Consider the following 18,989-nt stretch of genomic DNA (forward strand, 5'->3'; position numbering starts at 1 on the left):
GTACATGTTTCTTTATATTGCTTTAAATTGAGCCTTCTTTTATTTGTGTGTCTTAATTATTTACATTTTAATGGTAATAAGAAGGTTTTTATCCCCTGTAAGTGGTACATAAGCAATTTAGGCAAATACAGTATATCTATACCTGAAGAAAACCATTACTCCCTAATGAAAGCTATGGAGTTACTGATTTAATGCATAGGAATGGTTAAATTGTTATTGTTTTGCCACAATGGGAAGTCATGAGGGGAATAAATTCCCCTACTATGTACCCAGCAGTTTCCATTTATTTTGAAATTGACTCTCATAAAAATTCTTTCTTTAATTGCTATCTCATTTTATAGATAAGAAAACTAGAGTTTAGGGACGCCTGGTTGGCTCAGCGGTTTAGTGTCTGCCTTCAGCTCAGGGCGTGATTTTGGGTCTGGGGATTGAGTCCCACTTCGGGCTTCTCATGAGGAGCCTGCTTCTCCCTCTACCTATGTCTCTGCCTCTCTCTCTGTGTCTCTCATGAATAAATAAATATAATCTTTAAAAAAAAAAGAAACTTTAAACTTTAGTTAGTTTATAAAGTATAAGAATATTTTTTACATAATACCAGCATTTTTTCCAGGGAGTCAAGATTTCAATAAAATTATGTCTCATTCTAATCCATGTTCTTCCTTTATACTGCATAAGCCCTCCCACGTGAGGTTGATAATGGTACAACAATTGCAGCAGCAGTAATAATAATATTAGTGATAGCATACACTTACTGGGCTTGCGGTGTTCCGGACATTGTCCCCAGCACATTGTATACATTAATTCCATTTAATTTGCAAAAGAACTCTATGAGGGATGCCTGGGTGGCTCAGTCAGTTGAGCTTCCAACTTCTGATTTCAGCTCAGGTAATCATCTGCACACAGCAGGGAGTCTGCTTGAGAATCTCTCTCTCCCTCTGCCCCCCACCCCCACACACACTTGTGCACATGTGCACTCTCTCTTTCTCTCTCTCTCTGAAATAAATAAATAAATCTTTTTTTTAAAGGATTCTATGAAATATGTTCTGTTTTTTCCTAGTTTTACAGGTGAGAAGAAGGAAATAGGAAATCCAAATTAGGAAATAGGAGAAACCATCATTGTATGGGTATGTGTAGGTTTATGTGATCCTAGAAATGCAGGTAGTGAAATGCAGGCTGTTAATAAATTAAATTTTATAAGACTTTGTATTTCAATGTAGTTTTAGATATATGTCATTCATTTAATAATTTATGGTTTAAAAATGCTGATGACTGAGTCCTTGCAAAGGTTATAAAGTATTCAAGTCCTGAGGAAAGAGAAGGTGCAGAATAGACCTATTCATATATGTGGCTGGGCAAAAGAATGGTGTTGGCATATTTGAATGTTCGGTCCCAGGGTTGCCTGAAAGGCATAATTAAATTTGCTTTTTGATTTAGGAGTTTGAGAACAGAACTTTAGGGAACCAGTCGACTTTGGTTGCCTATAAACCGATATTGATGTCTGTAGAAGTGAAAGGAATAAAAGCATAATTGATAATTCTCTTAATTTAAGTGCAGAAAGTAGTTGATACAAGTTTTACTTGTATCATCTTTACCACTTTTGATAACAGTGGCATGGTAGTGTCATTGGCATTACTTGATAGGTTAATAAGTGTCCTGAGGTACTTACTAAAGTTCTGAGGGGGGAAAATGTATGCAGTAGTCTTGAAAGGACCATAGAAAAAAACAATGAGCTCCAACATGGAATGGTTGAAATTAAGTTGGGTCTACTGCGGCAGAATGCATAGAGGACTGTCCGTTTTAGACTTACTGCTTCCTGAGGAGACCGTTATTACTATAGGGCTTTGTAATCAGGGGGTCAATGAGCTCAAATATTGGGCAATCAGAAGATGTAAGGACAGACCTCCTCCTAAACTGCAAAGATCCAATAACCTAATAAAATTTGGAAAGTGAGAAATCAGTACATTTTATTAACTAACTAATGTAACCTCATACTTAGTAATCTTCAAAAGTGTGGAAGATTTAGTATTTGTGAATATCTACAGTGCCATTACGTCTTCAATTTTATAATTCTAGCTAAAGAATGATTTCCAGTGGGAATTTCTCTCCTATCTCTTATCTTTCAGTTTTTTGCCATAGACGGTGTCATTGTCACATTGCACCCAGTATTTTAGAAAGTTATAAAAATAATACTTAGCCTATTTTACTCTTTTTTCTATTTTACTCTTTTTTCTATTTTTACTCTTATTTTCTATTTTACTAAATAATACTATTTTACTATTTACTATTTTACTAAATAATACTTAGCCTATTTTACTCTTTTTTCTATTTTACTCTTTTTTCTATTTTTACTCTTATTTTCTATTTTACTCTATCTAGTCTCTCCACCTCTCCCTCTCCCCGTCTCTGTCTCCCATTCCTCTTTTTCTTTTCCCTTGGTAGTTATGACCCACTAAATTATTTTGATGGCTTCTTGGTGATTGAGATTTGCAGTGCTTAGAGATTGGAGCACAAAAATGATTATGAGTTATAGATAATTATTACTAACTTTGCATACATGCTAGAGGTTAAAATAGGTTTGAAGGGAAAAACAACAAATGGTATAGTTGTCCAAATGGGTAAGATTAGATTTTAAATATTAAATATTTTTAGTCAAATATCATTAAAACACACGAAAAATATCCTTTTAACTTCTTACTTTAAGATTTCAAAAGTTGTGCTATGATAAATTAAGTTGCACGATAATGGATAGTGATATATAAAAGCATTGCCTGATGGGTACAATTTCTTTTTCCATTCAGTGATGGAAAGCAAAATGTAAGACAGCAAAGAGATATAAGTAGGAAATGTATTCAAGATCATGTAGAGTATGGGTTTATACTTTGGGATCTTACTTTATAAGGCTTTTTGAAATTGTGTTTTAATAGTATTTTAAGTAATTCATAGTTGGCTTTCATGTTGTTTTAGTAAAAATACATAGGCATTTCACATTATAAAAGTGGATTGAAGTGTGTGTAAAACATAAAGGAAGAGATCACCCTAATTAATTAGATGTCAGATGCTTGGAGTCTATTTATGGAATCTAGAAATAAGTCAGTCAAAACATGTTCTAGAAACTCTTTTATTTATGTATTTATGTATGTATTTATTTATTTGAAACTCTTAAAAGAGATTCTGAAACAGTATTTTGTACAAATTCCCATTAAGAAGGCTAATGTTTGAGCTTATAAAGCAAATGACCAGAATCCTACTGTGAGATGTCAGTTCTACCCTTCGGGGAAGCAATGTTTATGACTATAAAACTTTTTTTTTAAAGATTTTATTTATTTATTCGTGAGAGACACACACAGAGAGAGGCAGAGATATAGGCAGAGGGAGAAGCAGGCTCCATGCAGGGAGCCCGATGTGGTACTCGATCCCGGGACCCCGGGGTTATGCCCCGGGCCGAAGGCAGGCGCTAAACCGCTGAGCCATCTGGGCTGCCCAGACTATAAGACTTTTAAATTACTTATTTTCCTGTCACTGAGACTATGTGATATTTTATGCAGTGTTGGTCAGGAAAGGTGGAAAGCTAGTTAACTACTTTTAAATCTTAAAAAAATAATTGAATATTTTATAGAGTTAGACGTAAGTGGTCTTGATTTTATGAAGTGGTGCTTTCAGAAAATAGCATTTTTAGAGATAGTTTCATTAAATCTGTTATACAGTTTTTATTCGAATTATATAGCAAGTCACTTAGTAATATTTATTTTTTTTAGATGTTTAGATTCTAGCTTATATGTGAGGGATAACCAAAAGCAATTGTAGTGATATGAAAGCATAGTATATTACTTTTGATTCATTATTCTATTTCACATTCTTATTTACTTAAGTTTATGACTAATAAATAAATTTCGATTGAAGGAGAGAATTTTCTTTAGTTATAATACTACATATTGAATTTAATGTGTTCTTGAATTTTTTAAATGAATCAAATACATAAACACAGAAATATTACTTTAATAACATATCTATGTCATAATTTCTTAATATCAGCTGGGAATTTTTATAGTTAACATAAAACAAAATCTAAGTTATCCCTCTTCATTCTGCTACATTATCCATAAATAAGATATGGGTAACAATAGAATATGGCCATTTTTAATAACTGTGTATTTGAAAAAATGTCTATTCTTTGTAGGGTTTAAAGATATGTTCTTTTTTTTTGCATTTATATCAACAGTAAATAATTACATAATCCATTAGAATACTACTGTGCAAACCAGGGGAAATATGAAGTATCATGAATTTCAAAGTTAGAGAATCTTTTTGGGAATGACAAAAGCTCATAGATTCAGATTTGAGAACAAGGATTAAATTTATACATCTATACGTAAAATACATAATAAAAGAAGATTTAGAAAGAATTCAATTAAAGTTTGTGACAGGATAATAAATTCCATAGAAATTCATAAAAGTATATTAATATTATCTACAAAGGAACGTTATGTTGTCTCTTGCTTTAAAATGATTCATTTAGGCACTTCATTTAATTTAGCTTTAGGGAATTTTTTATGTTTATGTCTATTTCAATAAGAGAAACTATCTTTTTCAGTCTACTGAGGCACAGTTTTTAATTGACTGTATTGACTTTTAGGTATTGGTTACTATTTAAAGTCTCATAGATGTAAAAACCTACGCCTTTGGCCATACTAGAAATGTGTGTCCGTCTCTAATAATACTTTTCTTAATATTTCTTCATTTGACAAATCACTTTGCTGCAAGCTCTTTGTATTAATAAGTACACTGTGGATTTTTTCCCTTTTATTTTCCATTCTGTGTTGTCTTAGTATTGCACTACTTTATAGAAGAAGAAAAGGAGTGCATATAAATCATAGTACGCCTCTGTGTCTAAATCTGTAATTTATAAAGATCTCCTTTGGTAATTACCCACTTATTTGATTTAAATACTCATTAAAAAATAAATTTTTAACTAGTAGCATATGTAACAGCTAAAACAATAAAGCTTCTAGGAAACAAAAACAACAAGAGAATACATGACCTAGAAGTAGGCAAAGATTTCTTAAAAACTACTCAAAATACTTGCATTACAAATTAAGGAGACAAGGGGAAAGGCAATAGAAGTTGATTTTATCTTTTGCTTCTCATCATAATAAGTGGTTGGTGGAAGAAAATAGTAAAAAAAAAAATTGCCAGGGGTGCCTGGGTGGCTCAGTGGGTTGGTTAAGCATCTGCCTTTGACTCAGGTCATGATCTCAGGGTCCTGGGATCAGTCCTGCATCTGGCTCTCTACTCAGTGGGAGAGTCTGCTTTTCCCTCTCTCTCTGGCCTTCCTCTCTACTTGTACTCTCTCTCTCTCTCTCTCTCTCAAATAAATAAAATCTTTAAAACAATTGCCAGAATAGTTTTGTGTAACATAAATCTTTATCAATAAGTGACATGTTTTCCTATGACAAAAGATGTTTAAACTTAAACTTTAAATGAAAAACAAATTAATTGTGGGAAAAGTGATTAAGTGACGGAAAAATGCACAGGATTTAAGGGTGTAATTTTTATCTACCTATCATAAATTTGAAAGGAATCTCATTACACTACAGTATAGACAAAATAGCAGAAAATAGTATACAAAATGAGAATATGTTTTCATTCATTCATTCATTCATTCATTCATTCATTCAAGTATATTTAGTGAATGTTTATTTAGTGCCAAAGATCTGCTCCTCAGGGGTTTTTAAGTTTCTCTTTATCAAGTAAGTTATATTTACGAAGACAAACCAACAAACATGTTTCCATTTAGGTAAACTATTCTTGTGTTGATATGTAAACATTTCTTTTTTTTATTTAATTTAAATATTCCAGAAACCTTTGAGGAAGACTTCCTATATGGTTTCCTTTATGATTGTGTGTGTGTGTCTATAATATATTTTAGTGTTCATATAAATTAAGTATACATATAGATTTAACATATAAAAAATACATATATTTGTGTTTCCGGGAAGACCTCCTAGTTTTTAAAAATAAAAATAGCTCCATAAAATGGCTTCAACTTAAAAGAAATTTCTTGTTCTCTGTAATGGAAACTTAGTTAAAACTTTCATTGTATAATAAAAATAATTTGTTTCGATTCTGAGTAGAATTTTAAGTCCTAATTTATGTGAGCTTTAAAGGAAAGAAGGTTTTACTTAATTCAAGGTTTTATGGATTACAAGAGGGTGTTAACTTTAGTTGTCTTTAGTTGAGAATTTTTTAAGACTGCTCACTATATGAGAAAAAGAAGTTAATTCTGAGACAGATATCCAACAACACTGTAATTTGTTTAGATTAATTGTGTTTTACTTTAAGGCTAAGGATTAAACATAGAGCCTTAGAAAAACATAAAAATATACATAGTTAAAAGCTCACTGGGGACAGTGTTGTATGATTGTAATTTTCATTGTGATTAGCACTACAATGAGAACATTACTCTGTATAAGTGTTTAAAATTATGTAATAATTGGAAATCAGTAAGCACTTATTTTTCTTTTCCAGATCATACATAGTTATAAAAATGTATTAATCAATCATTTACATGCTTATTTTTTGTATTATTATGATTTTTTCAAGTACATATATGTTTTGTTAAGTGTTTTAAACTTCAAAAATATCCAGAAAAATTAAATATTTTTATAATCATATATATAAAAATATATATACACTTTAAAGATTTTATTTTTTTATTCCTGAAAGACACGGAGGCAGAGACATAGGCAGAGGGAGAAGCTCCCCCCAGAGAGCCCGATGTGGGACTCAATCCCAGGACCCCGAATTGAACCATGGCCTGGGCCTGTGGTTTTCAATGCAGGTCTTTTAAAATATTTTATTTATTTATTTATTCACGAGAGACACAGAGAGAAAGAGGCAGAGGGAGAAGCAGACTCCATGCAGGAAGTCAGATGTGGGACTCGATCCCAGAACCCCGGGGTCACACCCTGAGTCAAAGGCAGATGCTCATCTGCTGAGCCACCCAGGCGTCCCCAAAGTCATATATTTTTATGTTGATTGTTTTTCTCCTAATGTAAAATATTCATGAATTTAATGAACTGGCACTGGCTAATCTCTCAATGCCTTCATAAAACTCCTTAATTAGAATAACTAAAGAATACTAAGTAAATTAATTTACAGGGATTATTTTGAAATTTATTGAAAAGTCATAACTGTTAGTGCACTGTGTGTATATTTGTGATAACATAGAAATAAGATTAATGGAGCTTCTGTTGGTCAAGCAAGACTGAAAAATTTAAGGAGGGAAAAGAATAATGAATGAGTTGATTGAAACATATTAAGTATATTAAAGTCTACCAGTCTACCTTGATGTGAGAGAGAAAACAGAAAAAAAGTCTTATTATTTGATAACTATTATACCAAATCCTTACTCTGAAAATATGTAATTAAAGAAAAGTATTGGGGTGCCTGGGTGGTTCAGTCAGTTATACGTCTGCCTTTGGTTTGAGTGGTGGTCCCAGGTCCTGGGATCAAGTTCTGAGTTGGGCTACTTCCTCAGCAGGGAGTCTGCATCTTCCTTTCCTTCTCTCCCTACTTGTTCGTTCTCTCTCTTTCTCTCTCTCTCTCAAATAAAACCTTAAAAAAAAAAGAGTTAAGCATTTATGCTCATTTGCTTGTAACAACTCTATTTCTGGGTAACCTAATAGTCTGTTTATGAGGGACAGCTTTTCATTACAGAAAATGCCTCCAACTAAATAAAGAAGGAATGATCATATTAGAAAAATCACCATTCTTCAAAACTTAATGGAATATTTAATTCAGCACATAATGCAAAGGATATTAAAATCACTACATAAAATATTTGCAGTAGCAAATTGTTCAGATTAAAAAAACAATCATAATTAAATGCAAGATGTAGACCTGTACTGAGTACGTTGGTAAATTTGAAAATAGACTATATTTGTAGATAATATTAAAGAAGCAGTGTTAGTTTTATTAAGTACAATAATCATATGATGGTTATGTAGGAAAATATATCTTTAAAAGAGGCTAGCTAAAGTATTTATAGTTTAAATGTTATGATGTCAGAAATCTTCAAAAAATTAAAATGATTAAAAATGATATCTATAATTAAATCTAAGTGATGTACCTCACACCCTTTATCTTTTGTATTTTGGTGGAAATTTTTCCAAATTAAATATTTTAAAACCTATTATAGATTGTACATTAATTATGTAGCCTACCTTTTACATTTTCTTACTTTATCAAGTCTATAAAAAGAAAACTTAAAACTTTTTTTCCTACTATTTAACATATTTCACATTACTTAAAATTACATGAATTAGAAATAATGAAAAAAATGATGAATGTTTAATAGGATTAATCTGCTGTATTTAGAACAAAATTAAATTGCCTTAGTACTTCTGCCTGTACTAATGATATATTTAATTATTGAATCTCCAGGTTTCAATAGTTGTGGACTTTCCTTTATTTATCTATTATTAAATTTCTTTAGCTAAAGACATTTACAAAAACTCTAATTTAAATATTTTCATACTTTTAGAAACCACACTTTGCCACAGACAGATATCTAAATAGCAAATAGTATAGCTTCTTAGGATTCCACTAGCTCTAATTTGGTTTTTAGATTCCCCCAATTGAAATCAGTTATGTTATAAAGTAATTTGTAATTCTACAGTTTCATTAGCACCTTGCAAAAAAGAGAAAATAAGAGATATTCAGGATCAAGACATAGATCATTAAAAGTACAAATGTATTTAGGTATGGAAGTTTTTTGGAAGAGAAGAATTTAGTAAAAAAAAAAGAGAAGAATTTAGTATGAATTATAGGGATACAGAGTTTCTGACTATAAATTTTGAATTGAAATTGGAGTAAAGTTAAAAATGTGAAACAACTGTCAATTGATGAGTTAGACAAGGAAGGGAGTATGGATATTTGTTTCTAATTTGGGGTATCATACATAATACCAAGATGAACATCTTGTAATACAAAAGGCAATGATCAGATAACAATTGTCTTTTTTTTTTCTTTTTCTTTTGAGAGAGAGAGAGAGAGAGAGAGAGACAGCAGGGAGGGACAGAGGGGGGAGAGAGAGAGAGAGAGAGAGAGAGAGAGAGAGAGAGAGAGAGAGAGAATCCATGCTTAGCATGGAACTTGATGCAGGGCTCAATCTCAGGACCTGAGCTAAAATCAAGAGTTGGACACTTAACCAACTAAGCCACCCAGGTGTCCCCAGTTGTCTTTCTTTATAAGAAATGACTTTATTACTATAGTGTTTTGTGACAGATTTTTATAATAATTATGAAATAGGCTCTTTAATATTTGAATGTAGAGAACAAACAAGTTTAAGATTTTTTACACTAAAAGTCATATTACTAATATTTACAAATGTCTGAATGTTATGGCATTTTCCTTTCCTTTTTTTTTTAAGATTTTATTTATTTATTCATGAGAGACATGAAAGAGACAGAGACAGAGACAGAGACACACAGGTAGAGGGAGAAGCAGGTCCATGCAGGGAGCCAGATGTGGGACTTGATCTTGGGTCTCCAGGATCACACCCTGGACTAAAGGTGGCAGTGCTAAACCGCTGAGCCACCCAGGTTGCCCATGCATTTTCCTTTCCTATATATCCCACATACACGTAAACACACTTGCACAAACAAACCTTGTCTGGCAGTTTGGTTTTCTTGGTGAAGCAGAATTTATCTAAGTAACTTTAAAAAGAAAAAGATTTGATTTATTTATTCCTGAGAGACACAGAGAGAGGCAGAGACACAGGCAAAGGGAGAAGCAGGCTCCTTACAGGGAGCCTAATGCAGGACTCAATCCCCAAACCCCAGGATCACCATCCTGAGCCAAAAGCAGAAGTTCAGTTGCTGAGCCACCCAGGTGTTCCCGCAAGTAATTTTTCCAAGGAAACAACTTTTGCAAAATAAAGGTCTAGGGCCAACTGCTTGAATTCTATAAGGGTCAAACAATAATTTAAAATATTTTCCTCAATAAGCCTTAAAAACGCATTTTAGTTTCATCCATATAATCTGCAAAATTGTAAGGTTTTCGATACCAATGACTGCTAGAATTAAGCTGTACGAGGGCAGAGAATTGTGTGTTTTTGCCCACAACTATACCAAATGCCCCCAAATTACTTGGCATATAATGAGCATGAAATTAATAATTATATTTCCATAGCATCATATGAGTCTGCTTCACCAAAGCTAATAATTTAAAAAAATTGTGTGAAATCATATTTCTTAAAATAATGAAATAATCTTGGAATATCCAAATATGGATATTCCACATTTGAAAGTGATTCCCATTAATACAGTTAGCTCACCTTTGTCATTTTATAAACTTGTCAGTGATACAACCCAGCATTTTATGTGGGTAGTTTTTTGAAAATTAACATATAGCATTGAGTTTGATTTTATAAGCCAATTTAATAGGCTAAAAAAATTTGATTTGCAATAATTTCCTTGCTAGTTGGTCACTGGAATTAATCATTAGTATTTCTTTTATGTAAATCATCTGATTACAACTTTTACTACCTTTCAAAACTTCTCCATGGTCCTTATGTTTTTAGATGTTTCCCATGTATGTCTTGGAACTTAAGTGTTTCATAAAATTTTTATGATCATTAGCTAAATATTTCATTCCATGAGCAGATTCCATATTTTTATCCTACTCTTCCATATCAAGAAAAAATAATTATCTATAACCAGTTCTGAAAGAAGATTAGCATAATGCCACCAATGATATATTAAAAGTTTATTTATAAAACATACAAAAGGAAAAAAAAACAGGAGCCATCTCATTAACATCATTTGGTCAATTGTAATATTCAAATTTTCAAGAAATACTTTAAGGTTGTAATATTTTTTAAAGATTTTATTTATTCATGAGAGACACAGAAAGAGAGAAAGAGAGAGCAGGGACGCAGGCAGAGGTGGAAGCAGGCTCCATGCAGGGAGCCCAATGTGGGATTCCATCCGAACTCCAGGAAGGCAGATGTTTAACCTCTGAGCCACCCAGGCATCCCTAAGGTTGTAATTTTTTAAAAAAGATTTTATTTATTCATAGAGATGCAGAGAGAGAGAGAGAGAGGCAGAGACACAGGCAGAGGGAGAAGCAGGCTCCATGCAGGGAGCCTGATGTGGGACTCGATCCAGGGTCTCCAGGATCATGCCCTGGGCTGCAGGTGGCGCTAAACCGCTGTGCCACCGGGGCTGCCCTAAGGTTGTAATTTTTAATTCAGTGTCCTATACTTTTAGGTAATTCAAATCGCTAATCTTTTCTAGGATTTTTTATTGAAGTAGAACTGACATGCAGTATTATATTAGTTTTAGGTGTACAATGTAGTAATATTATTTTTTCATATCACAGAATGATCCCCATGGTAATTCTAGTTACCATCCATCACCATACAAAGTTACTATAATTTTTTAAAAGATTTTATTTATTTATACATGAGCTACATAGAGAGGTAGAGACATAGGCAGAGGGAGAAGCAGGATCCATGTGGGGAGCCCGATGCGGGACTCAATCCCAGGATCCTGGGACCACGACCTGAGCCAAAGGCAGACGCAAAACCAGTGAGGCACTCAGGCATCCCTTTTTTTGTGTTTTTACTACAGTGTTTAATTTTTTTAAATTTAAATTCAATTTGCCAACATATAGTATAACACCCGCTTATCCCATCAAGTGCCCTCCTCAGTGCCTGTCACCCAGTCACCCTATCCCCCAGCCCACCTTTCCTTCTGCAACCCTTTGGTCATTTCCCAGAGTTAGGAGCCTCTCATGGTTTGTCTTCCTCTCTAATTTTTCCCACTTACTTCCCCTCCTTTCCCTTATAATCCCTTTCACCATTTCTTATTTTCCCCATATGAGTGAGACCATATGATGATTGTCCTTCTCCGGCTGACTACTTCACTCAAGCATAATACCCTCTAGTTCCATCCACATTGAAGCAAATGGTATTTGTCCTTTCTGATGGCTGCGGAATATTCCATTGTATACATAGACCACATCTCTTTATCCATTTATCTGTCAGTGGACACTGAGGCTCCATCCACCATTTGGCTATTGTGGACATTGCAGCTGCGAACTTCGGGGTGCAGGTGTCCCAGCATTTCACTGCATCTGTATCATTGGGGAAAATAACTAGTAGGGCAATTGCTAGGTTGCAGTGCAGCTCTGTTTTTAACTCTTTGAGGAACCTCCACACAGTTTTCCAGAGTGGCTGCACCAGTTCACATTCCCACCAACAGTGCAAGAGGGTTCCCCTTTCTCCACATCCTCTCCAACATTTGTTGTTTCCTGTCTTGTTAGTTTTCATCATTCTCACTGGTATGAGGTGGGATCTCATTGCGGTTTTGATTTGTATTTCTCTGATGGCCAGTGATGCGGAGCATTTTCTCATGTGCTCACTGGCCATGTGTATGTCTTCTTTGGTGAAATATCTGTTCGTGTCTTCTGCCCCATTTTATGATTGGATTGTTTGTTTCTTTGCTGTTGAGTTTAGTAGATCTTGGATATTAGCCCTTTATCTGATATGTCATTTGCAAATACCTTCTCCCATTCTGTAGGTTGTCTTTTAGTTTTGTTGACTTTCTTTTGCTGTGCAGAAGCTTTTTATCTTGATGAAGTCCCAACAGTTCATTTTTGCTTTTGTTTCCTTTGCTTTCATAGATGGGTCTTGCAAGAAGTTGCTGTGGCCAAGTTGAAACAGGGTGTTGCCTGTGTTCTTCTCTAGAATTTTGACGGATTCATGTCTCACCTTTAGATCTTTCATCCGTTTTGAGTTTATCTTTGTGTATGGTGTAAAGAATGGTCTAGTTTCATTCTTCTGCACGTGGCTGTCCAATTTTCCCAACATCATTTATGGAAGAAACTGTCCTTTTTCCATTGGATAGCCTTTCCTGCCTTGTCGAATATTAGTTGACCATAGAGTTGAGGGTGCATTTCTGGGTTCTCTATTCGGTTCCATTGATCTATGTGTCTGTTTTTGTGCCAGTACCACACTGTCTTGATGATCACAGCTTTGTAGTATAACCTGAAATCTGGCATTGTGATGCCCCTGGCTCTGGTTTTCTTAATTTTTTAAAGATTATGTATTTATTTATTCATAGAGACACACACAGAGAGAGAGGCAGAGACACAGGCAGAGGGAGAAGCAGGCTCCATGCAGGGAGCCTGTCGTGGGACTCGATCCAGGGTCTCCAGGATCACGCCCTGGGCTGCAGGTGGTGCTAAACCACTGCGCCACTGGGGCTCCCCCTAGTTTTCTTTTTCAATATTCTCCTGGCTATTCAGGGGTCTTTTCTGATTCCACACAAATGCCAAGATTATTTTGTTCCAACTCTGTGAAGAAAGTCCATGGTATTTTTATAGGGATTGTATTAAATGTGTAAATGGCCCTGGGTAGCATAGACAGTTTCACAATATCAGTTATTCGAGTCCATGAGTATGGAATGTTTTTCCATCTCTTTGTGTCTTCCTCAATTTCTGTCAGAAGTGTTTTATAGGTTTTACCTATAAAACCTATAGTTTTTACCTTTACCTCTTTGGTTAGGTATACTCCTAGGTATCTTATGCTTTTGGGTACAATTGTAAATGGGATTGACTCCTTAATTTCTCTTTCTTCAGTCTCATTGTTAGTGTATAGAAATGCCACTGATTTCTGGGCGTTGATTGTGTATCCCGCCACATTGCAGAATTGCTGTATGAGCTCTAGCAATCTTGGGATTGAGCCTTTTGGGTTTTCTATGTATACTATCATGTCATCTGCGAAGAGGGAGAGTTCGACTTCTTTGCCAATTTGAATATCTTTTATTTCTTTTTGTTGCCTGATTGCTGAGGCTAGGACTTCTCATACTATGTTGAATAGCAGTGGTGAGAGTGGACATCCCTTTCGTGTTTGTGATCTTTGGGGAAAGGCTCCCAGTGTTCCCCCATTAAGAATGATGTTTGCTGTAGGCTTTTCATTAATGCTTTTAAGATATTGAGGAATGTTCCCTCTATACATTCTGAATAGTTTTGATCAGGAATGGATGCTGTATTTTGTCAAATGCTTTCTCTGCATGTTGAGAGGATCATGTTGTTCTTTTTCTTATCTTGTTGATGTGATCTCTATCACGTTGATTATTTACGAGTGTTGAACCACCCTTGCATCCCGAGGATAAATCCCACTTGGTTGTGGTGAATCCACACTGTTGGATCCTATTGGCTAGTATCTTGGTGAGAATTTTTGCATCTGTGATCATCAGCGATATTGTTCTATAACTCTCCTTTGGGTTGGGGTCTTTGGTTTTGGGATCAAAGTAATGCTGGCCTCATAAAATGAGTTTGGAAATATTCCATCCCTGTCTATCCTTCAAAACAGTTTTAGTCAAATAGGTATTATTTCTTCTTTAAACGTTTGGTAGAATTCCCCTGGGAAGCCATCTGGCCCTGGACTTTGGTGTCTTGGGAGGTTTTTAATGACTGCTTCAATTTCCTCGCTGGTTATTGGCCTGTTCAAGTTTTCTACACCTTCCTGTTCTAGTTTTGGTAACTTGTGGGTTTCCAGAAATGCGTCAATTTCTTTTAGATTGCCTAATTTTTGGCATATAGGTGCTCATAATACATTTTTAAAATCATTTGTATTTCCTTAGTATTGGTTTTGATGTCTCCTCTTTTGTTTGTGATTTTATTACTTTGAGTCTTTTTTCTTTTTAATAAAGCTTGCTATGGGTTTATCTATCTTATCAATTCTGTGAAAGAACCAGCTCCTGGTTTTGTTGATCTGTTCTACAGTTCTTCTGGTCTCTATTTCATTGAGTTCTACTCTAATCTTACTCTCTTCTGCTTGTTTTAGACTTTATTTGCTGTTCTTTCTCCAATTACTTTAGGTGTGAAGTTAGCTTATGCATTTGAGTTTTTTCCAATTTTTTGAGGGAGGCTTGTAATTGCAATGTTTTTCCATCTTAAGATTGCTTTTGGTGTATCCGAAAGATTTGAACAGTTGTATTTTCATTTTTATTAGTTTCCATGAATCTTTTTAATTCTTCTCAAATTCCCTGGTTGACTCATTTATTCTTTAGTAGGATGCTTTTTAACCTCCCATGTGTTTGGGTTTCTTCCAAATTTCTTCTTGTGATTGAGTTCTAGTTTCAAAACATTGTTGTCTGAAAATTGGGGACAATCCCGATCTTTTGATATCAGTTAAGACTTGATTTGTGACCCAGCGTGTGGTCTATTCTGGAGAAAGTTCCACGTGCACTTGAGAACAATGTGTATTCAGTTGCATTTGGATGGAATGTTCTAAATGTATGTGTGAAATCCATCTGGTCCAATCTATCATTCAAGGCCCTTGTTTCTTTGGTAATGTTGTGCTTAGAATATCCGTCATTTGTGGAAAGGGCCATGTTGAAGTCTCCTACTATTAGTGTATTATTATTTAAGTATCTCTTTACTTTGGTTATTAATTGATTGATATACTTGGCAGCTCCCACATTAGGGGAATAAATATTCATGATTGTTAGGTCGTCTTGTTGGATAGATCCTTTAAGTATGATATAGTGTCCCTCTTCATCTCTTACTAGTCTTTGGTATAAAGTCTAATTGATCTGATATGAGGATTGCTTTCTTTTGAGGACCATTTGAATGGTAAACTGTTTTCCACCCCTTCATTTTCAGGCTGGAGGTGTCCTTAGGTCTAAAATGAGTTCTCTTGTAGACAGCAAATAGATGGGTCTTGCTTTTTTATCCAGTCTGATACCCAGAATCTTTTGATGGGATCATTCAGCCCATTCACATCCTGAGTATTCAAAGATATGAATTTAGTGTCATCATAATACCTCTTCAGTCCCTGTTTTTGTGGATTGTTTCTTTGGGCTCCCTTTCTTGTACAGGATTCCCTCTAATATTTCTTGCAGAGCTGATTTGTTGGTTACATATTCTTTCAGTTTCTGCCTATCTTGGAAGCTCTTTATATCTCCTAGTCTGAATAACAGCCTTGCTGGATAAAGTATTCTTGGCTGCATGTTCTTCTTATTTAGTCTCCTGAATATATCCTGCCAGCCCTTCTAGCCTGCTAGGTCTCTTTGGAGATGTCTGTTAATCTGATATTTTTCCCCATATAAGTTAAGAATCTATTGTCAGGGATCCCTGGGTGGCTCAGCAGTTTAGCGCCTGCCTTCCGGCCACAGCATGATCCTGGAGTCCTGGATCAAGTCCCACGTCGGGTTCATGGAGCCTGCTTCTCCTCTGCCTGTGTCTCGGCCTCTCTCTCTGTCTCTTATTTATCTCTGTGAATAGATAAATAAAATCTTTAAAAAAATCTATTGTTGAGCTGGTTTAGGAATTTTCTTTATCTTTGAAATTTGCAAGTTTCACTATAAAATGTCAAGGTATTGAATGGTTCTTATTGATTTTGGGGGTCCTCTCTATCTCCTGGATCTGAATGCCTATTTCCTTCCACAGATTAGGGAGGTTCTCAGTTACAATTTGTTCAAATACACTGTGTGGTCCCCTCTCTCTCTCAGCCTATTCTGGAATCCCAATAAAATGCATATTCTTCCTTTTCAAGCTATCATTTATTTCTCTAAGCCTTTCCTTGTGGGTTCTTTTTCTTTCTTTCCCTCAGCTTCCTTCCTTTCCATCAACTTGTCTTCTCTGTCACTCAGTCTCTCCTCCACCTCATTAACCTTAGCAGTTAGTTTCTCAGTTAAAGTATTTTTAATTTTAGCCTGATTAGAACTCAGTTCTGCAGTAAGAGAATCTCTAGAATGCTTTATGCCTTTTTCCAGAGCCACCAGTAATTTTATAATTGTACTTCTGAATTATATCTCCGACATGGTCTCTAAATCTACACCTAGCAATTCTGCCAGAGAGTGTTACTTCCAGTTCATTCTTTTGTGGTGAATTCTTCCTTCTATTCATTTTTGTCCAGTGCAGAGTTGCTGTATGAGCAAGCTGAGTCAAGAATATCAACAAAACCGAAGTAAAATACACCTTAGATGGTTCCAAAGAAGTCAGAGACCTGAAAATGAAAGAAAAAAAATAGAACAAAACAAAACAAAAGGACCACTAAAGTGAAAAACAAAATTTAAAACAAAATAGTAAGAATAAAAAAAACAAAAACGAAAAACAAGCAAAGAAAAAAATGGGGGGTGGTGAGGAAGTGATGGTGGAGACAAAATATAGTCTCTGCAAGGGGACCTAGAGGATGGATCCTCTTGGTTCTGAGTGTATTTTGTTCTGTATGTTAGAAATAAGATAATCCCAAATTTATATAAACCAGCAATACTTATATAGAGACCCAACATCTAGTCCAAAAACATAAACAAGATAAAAGGAGGGGGCAGAATGGGAATGAGGAATGAAGAGTGAATATAGTGTCACAGAATGAACCAACACGGTGTTCCTCTTGGTTCTGGATGTATTTTGGTCAATGTGTTGGAAGGTACTAACTTTCACCATTATAAAACAAAATGAGGCACAAAAAAAAAAAAAAACATAACTCATATATCTACCAAAATTAAATTGAGTATGTTGAAGGGAATCCAAAAATGAAGAATATATTTAAGGCATGTAATTGTAGAACTATGAATGTCGAAAAGGAAAGAGCTTAAAAATGAAGAGTTGGTAAAATATTACAGTAAAGGCTGGAAAAGCGAAAAAATATTGGAAATTTTTAGCCTGATACAAAAACGAGTTGCAGTGGGGGGGAAAAAAAAAGCCCCTCTAGTTGTATGTTCTATTTTCTCTCAGTCCTGGAGCTTTCCAGCACTGCTCGGCCGGTAAACTCGCTCTTCCCCATCCTTGCAGCTGGTCTCCTGGGGACGGGGCCTGCTGCGCTGGTTCCCAGGTGTGAGCACCTGCGGAGATGCCCTGCCCCGCCCCGCCGGGGGGGGGGAGGGCAGCTCCGTGAGCTGTGGATCCCGCGAGACCTTGTTCCCCGACGCCCTGCCCCTCCCAGGGGCCAGGGGAGATGCCGCATGGCGGTGCCGGGTCTCCAGCCCTGGGGCCAGCTGTCCCTGAGTAACTACCCACCGCTCCAGGTCCGCACTGGCCTGGCGCCCCGGGACAGGTGGGGGATCTGGAGGCTTCCCTGCGATCCCAGTTCTGCCGACTTCCCCGCGGAGCTCTCTGCCCTCTGGGAAACTCTGGCGGACTGTTAAGGTCCCGCTGCGTCCGGGGCTGCGCTTCCGGCCTGGGGCTGCGCTTCCGGCCCGAGGCTGCGCTTTCGGCCCGAGGCTGCACTTCCGGCTCGTGGCTGCGCTTCCGGCCAGGGCTCTCCCCTTCCGCTGGAGCCCAGCGCCTCGCAGGCGCCCGCACTTCAGTCCCCTCCCACCCGGTTAGGAGCGGAGGCCCTCCTCTCGGTGGCGTCCGACTGTTCTTACGCCTCAGGTCCAGTTGGTCCGTGCTCAGGATGCTGCGGAAGCCCCGAGGGTGAGTTAGCGGCGCGGGGTTAGGGCCCCAGGGTTAGGGCCGCGCGCCGCCATCTTGCCCCGCCCCAGAGTCGCCGCCCAGTAGGGGCCGCGCCCCCTGCGGTGCGGGCAGCCTCACGACCGCTCCCTGCAGCTGTTCCTCCGCCGTCCGCGGCCCGTTTCGCCCCTTCCCCTACACTTCCCTCTCTGAGGCTGCTCGCTTATTTCCAGTAGTCTGTTTCCCTTTCGTTTATTAGATTCTACTTCTGAGTGAGCTGGTATGATAGGGTCTCTCTCTCCCACCTCTTTTGCTCGGCCTTAGTCTCTCAAACTGCATTGTTGCAAACGGCCAGATTTCGTTCCTATCTATGGCTGCTAATACCCGGTTGCGTACACTTACCCGTCCTCCTCGTCCATTCAGCCCTCAGTGGCTGCGCAGGTTGTTCCTTATCCTGGCGATTGTCAGCAGCGCTACAGTGCACAGAAGCCCTCAAATTAGTATTTTAGCTTTCTTTCGATAAACACCCAGAAGTAGAATTGCTAGGTCATAGGGTAGCTCTATTTTTAATTTTTTGAGGA

The 18,989-nt window shown here is 36.6% G+C and overlaps 1 protein-coding gene across 23 annotated transcripts in view; it reads left to right on the forward strand.

The window, feature by feature from the left end:
* Window positions 1-18,989, forward strand: part of EPHA6 (EPH receptor A6) — an 880,674-nt gene that overhangs the window by 118,753 nt on the left and 742,932 nt on the right. For 2 of the 23 annotated variants that reach the window (XM_025417345.3, XM_035710069.2), the window contains exon 1: window positions 18,244-18,432. The exons of the other annotated variants lie outside the window; for them this stretch is intronic. The gene's annotated coding sequence lies outside the window, so the exon portion shown is untranslated. Of the gene's footprint in view, window positions 1-18,243; window positions 18,433-18,989 lie in introns of those variants that run through there. 23 annotated transcript variants of the gene reach the window in all.

This window comes from Canis lupus, chromosome 33 (genome assembly GCF_003254725.2).
Source record: "Canis lupus dingo isolate Sandy chromosome 33, ASM325472v2, whole genome shotgun sequence".
NCBI classification, from domain to species: Eukaryota; Metazoa; Chordata; class Mammalia; order Carnivora; family Canidae; genus Canis; species Canis lupus.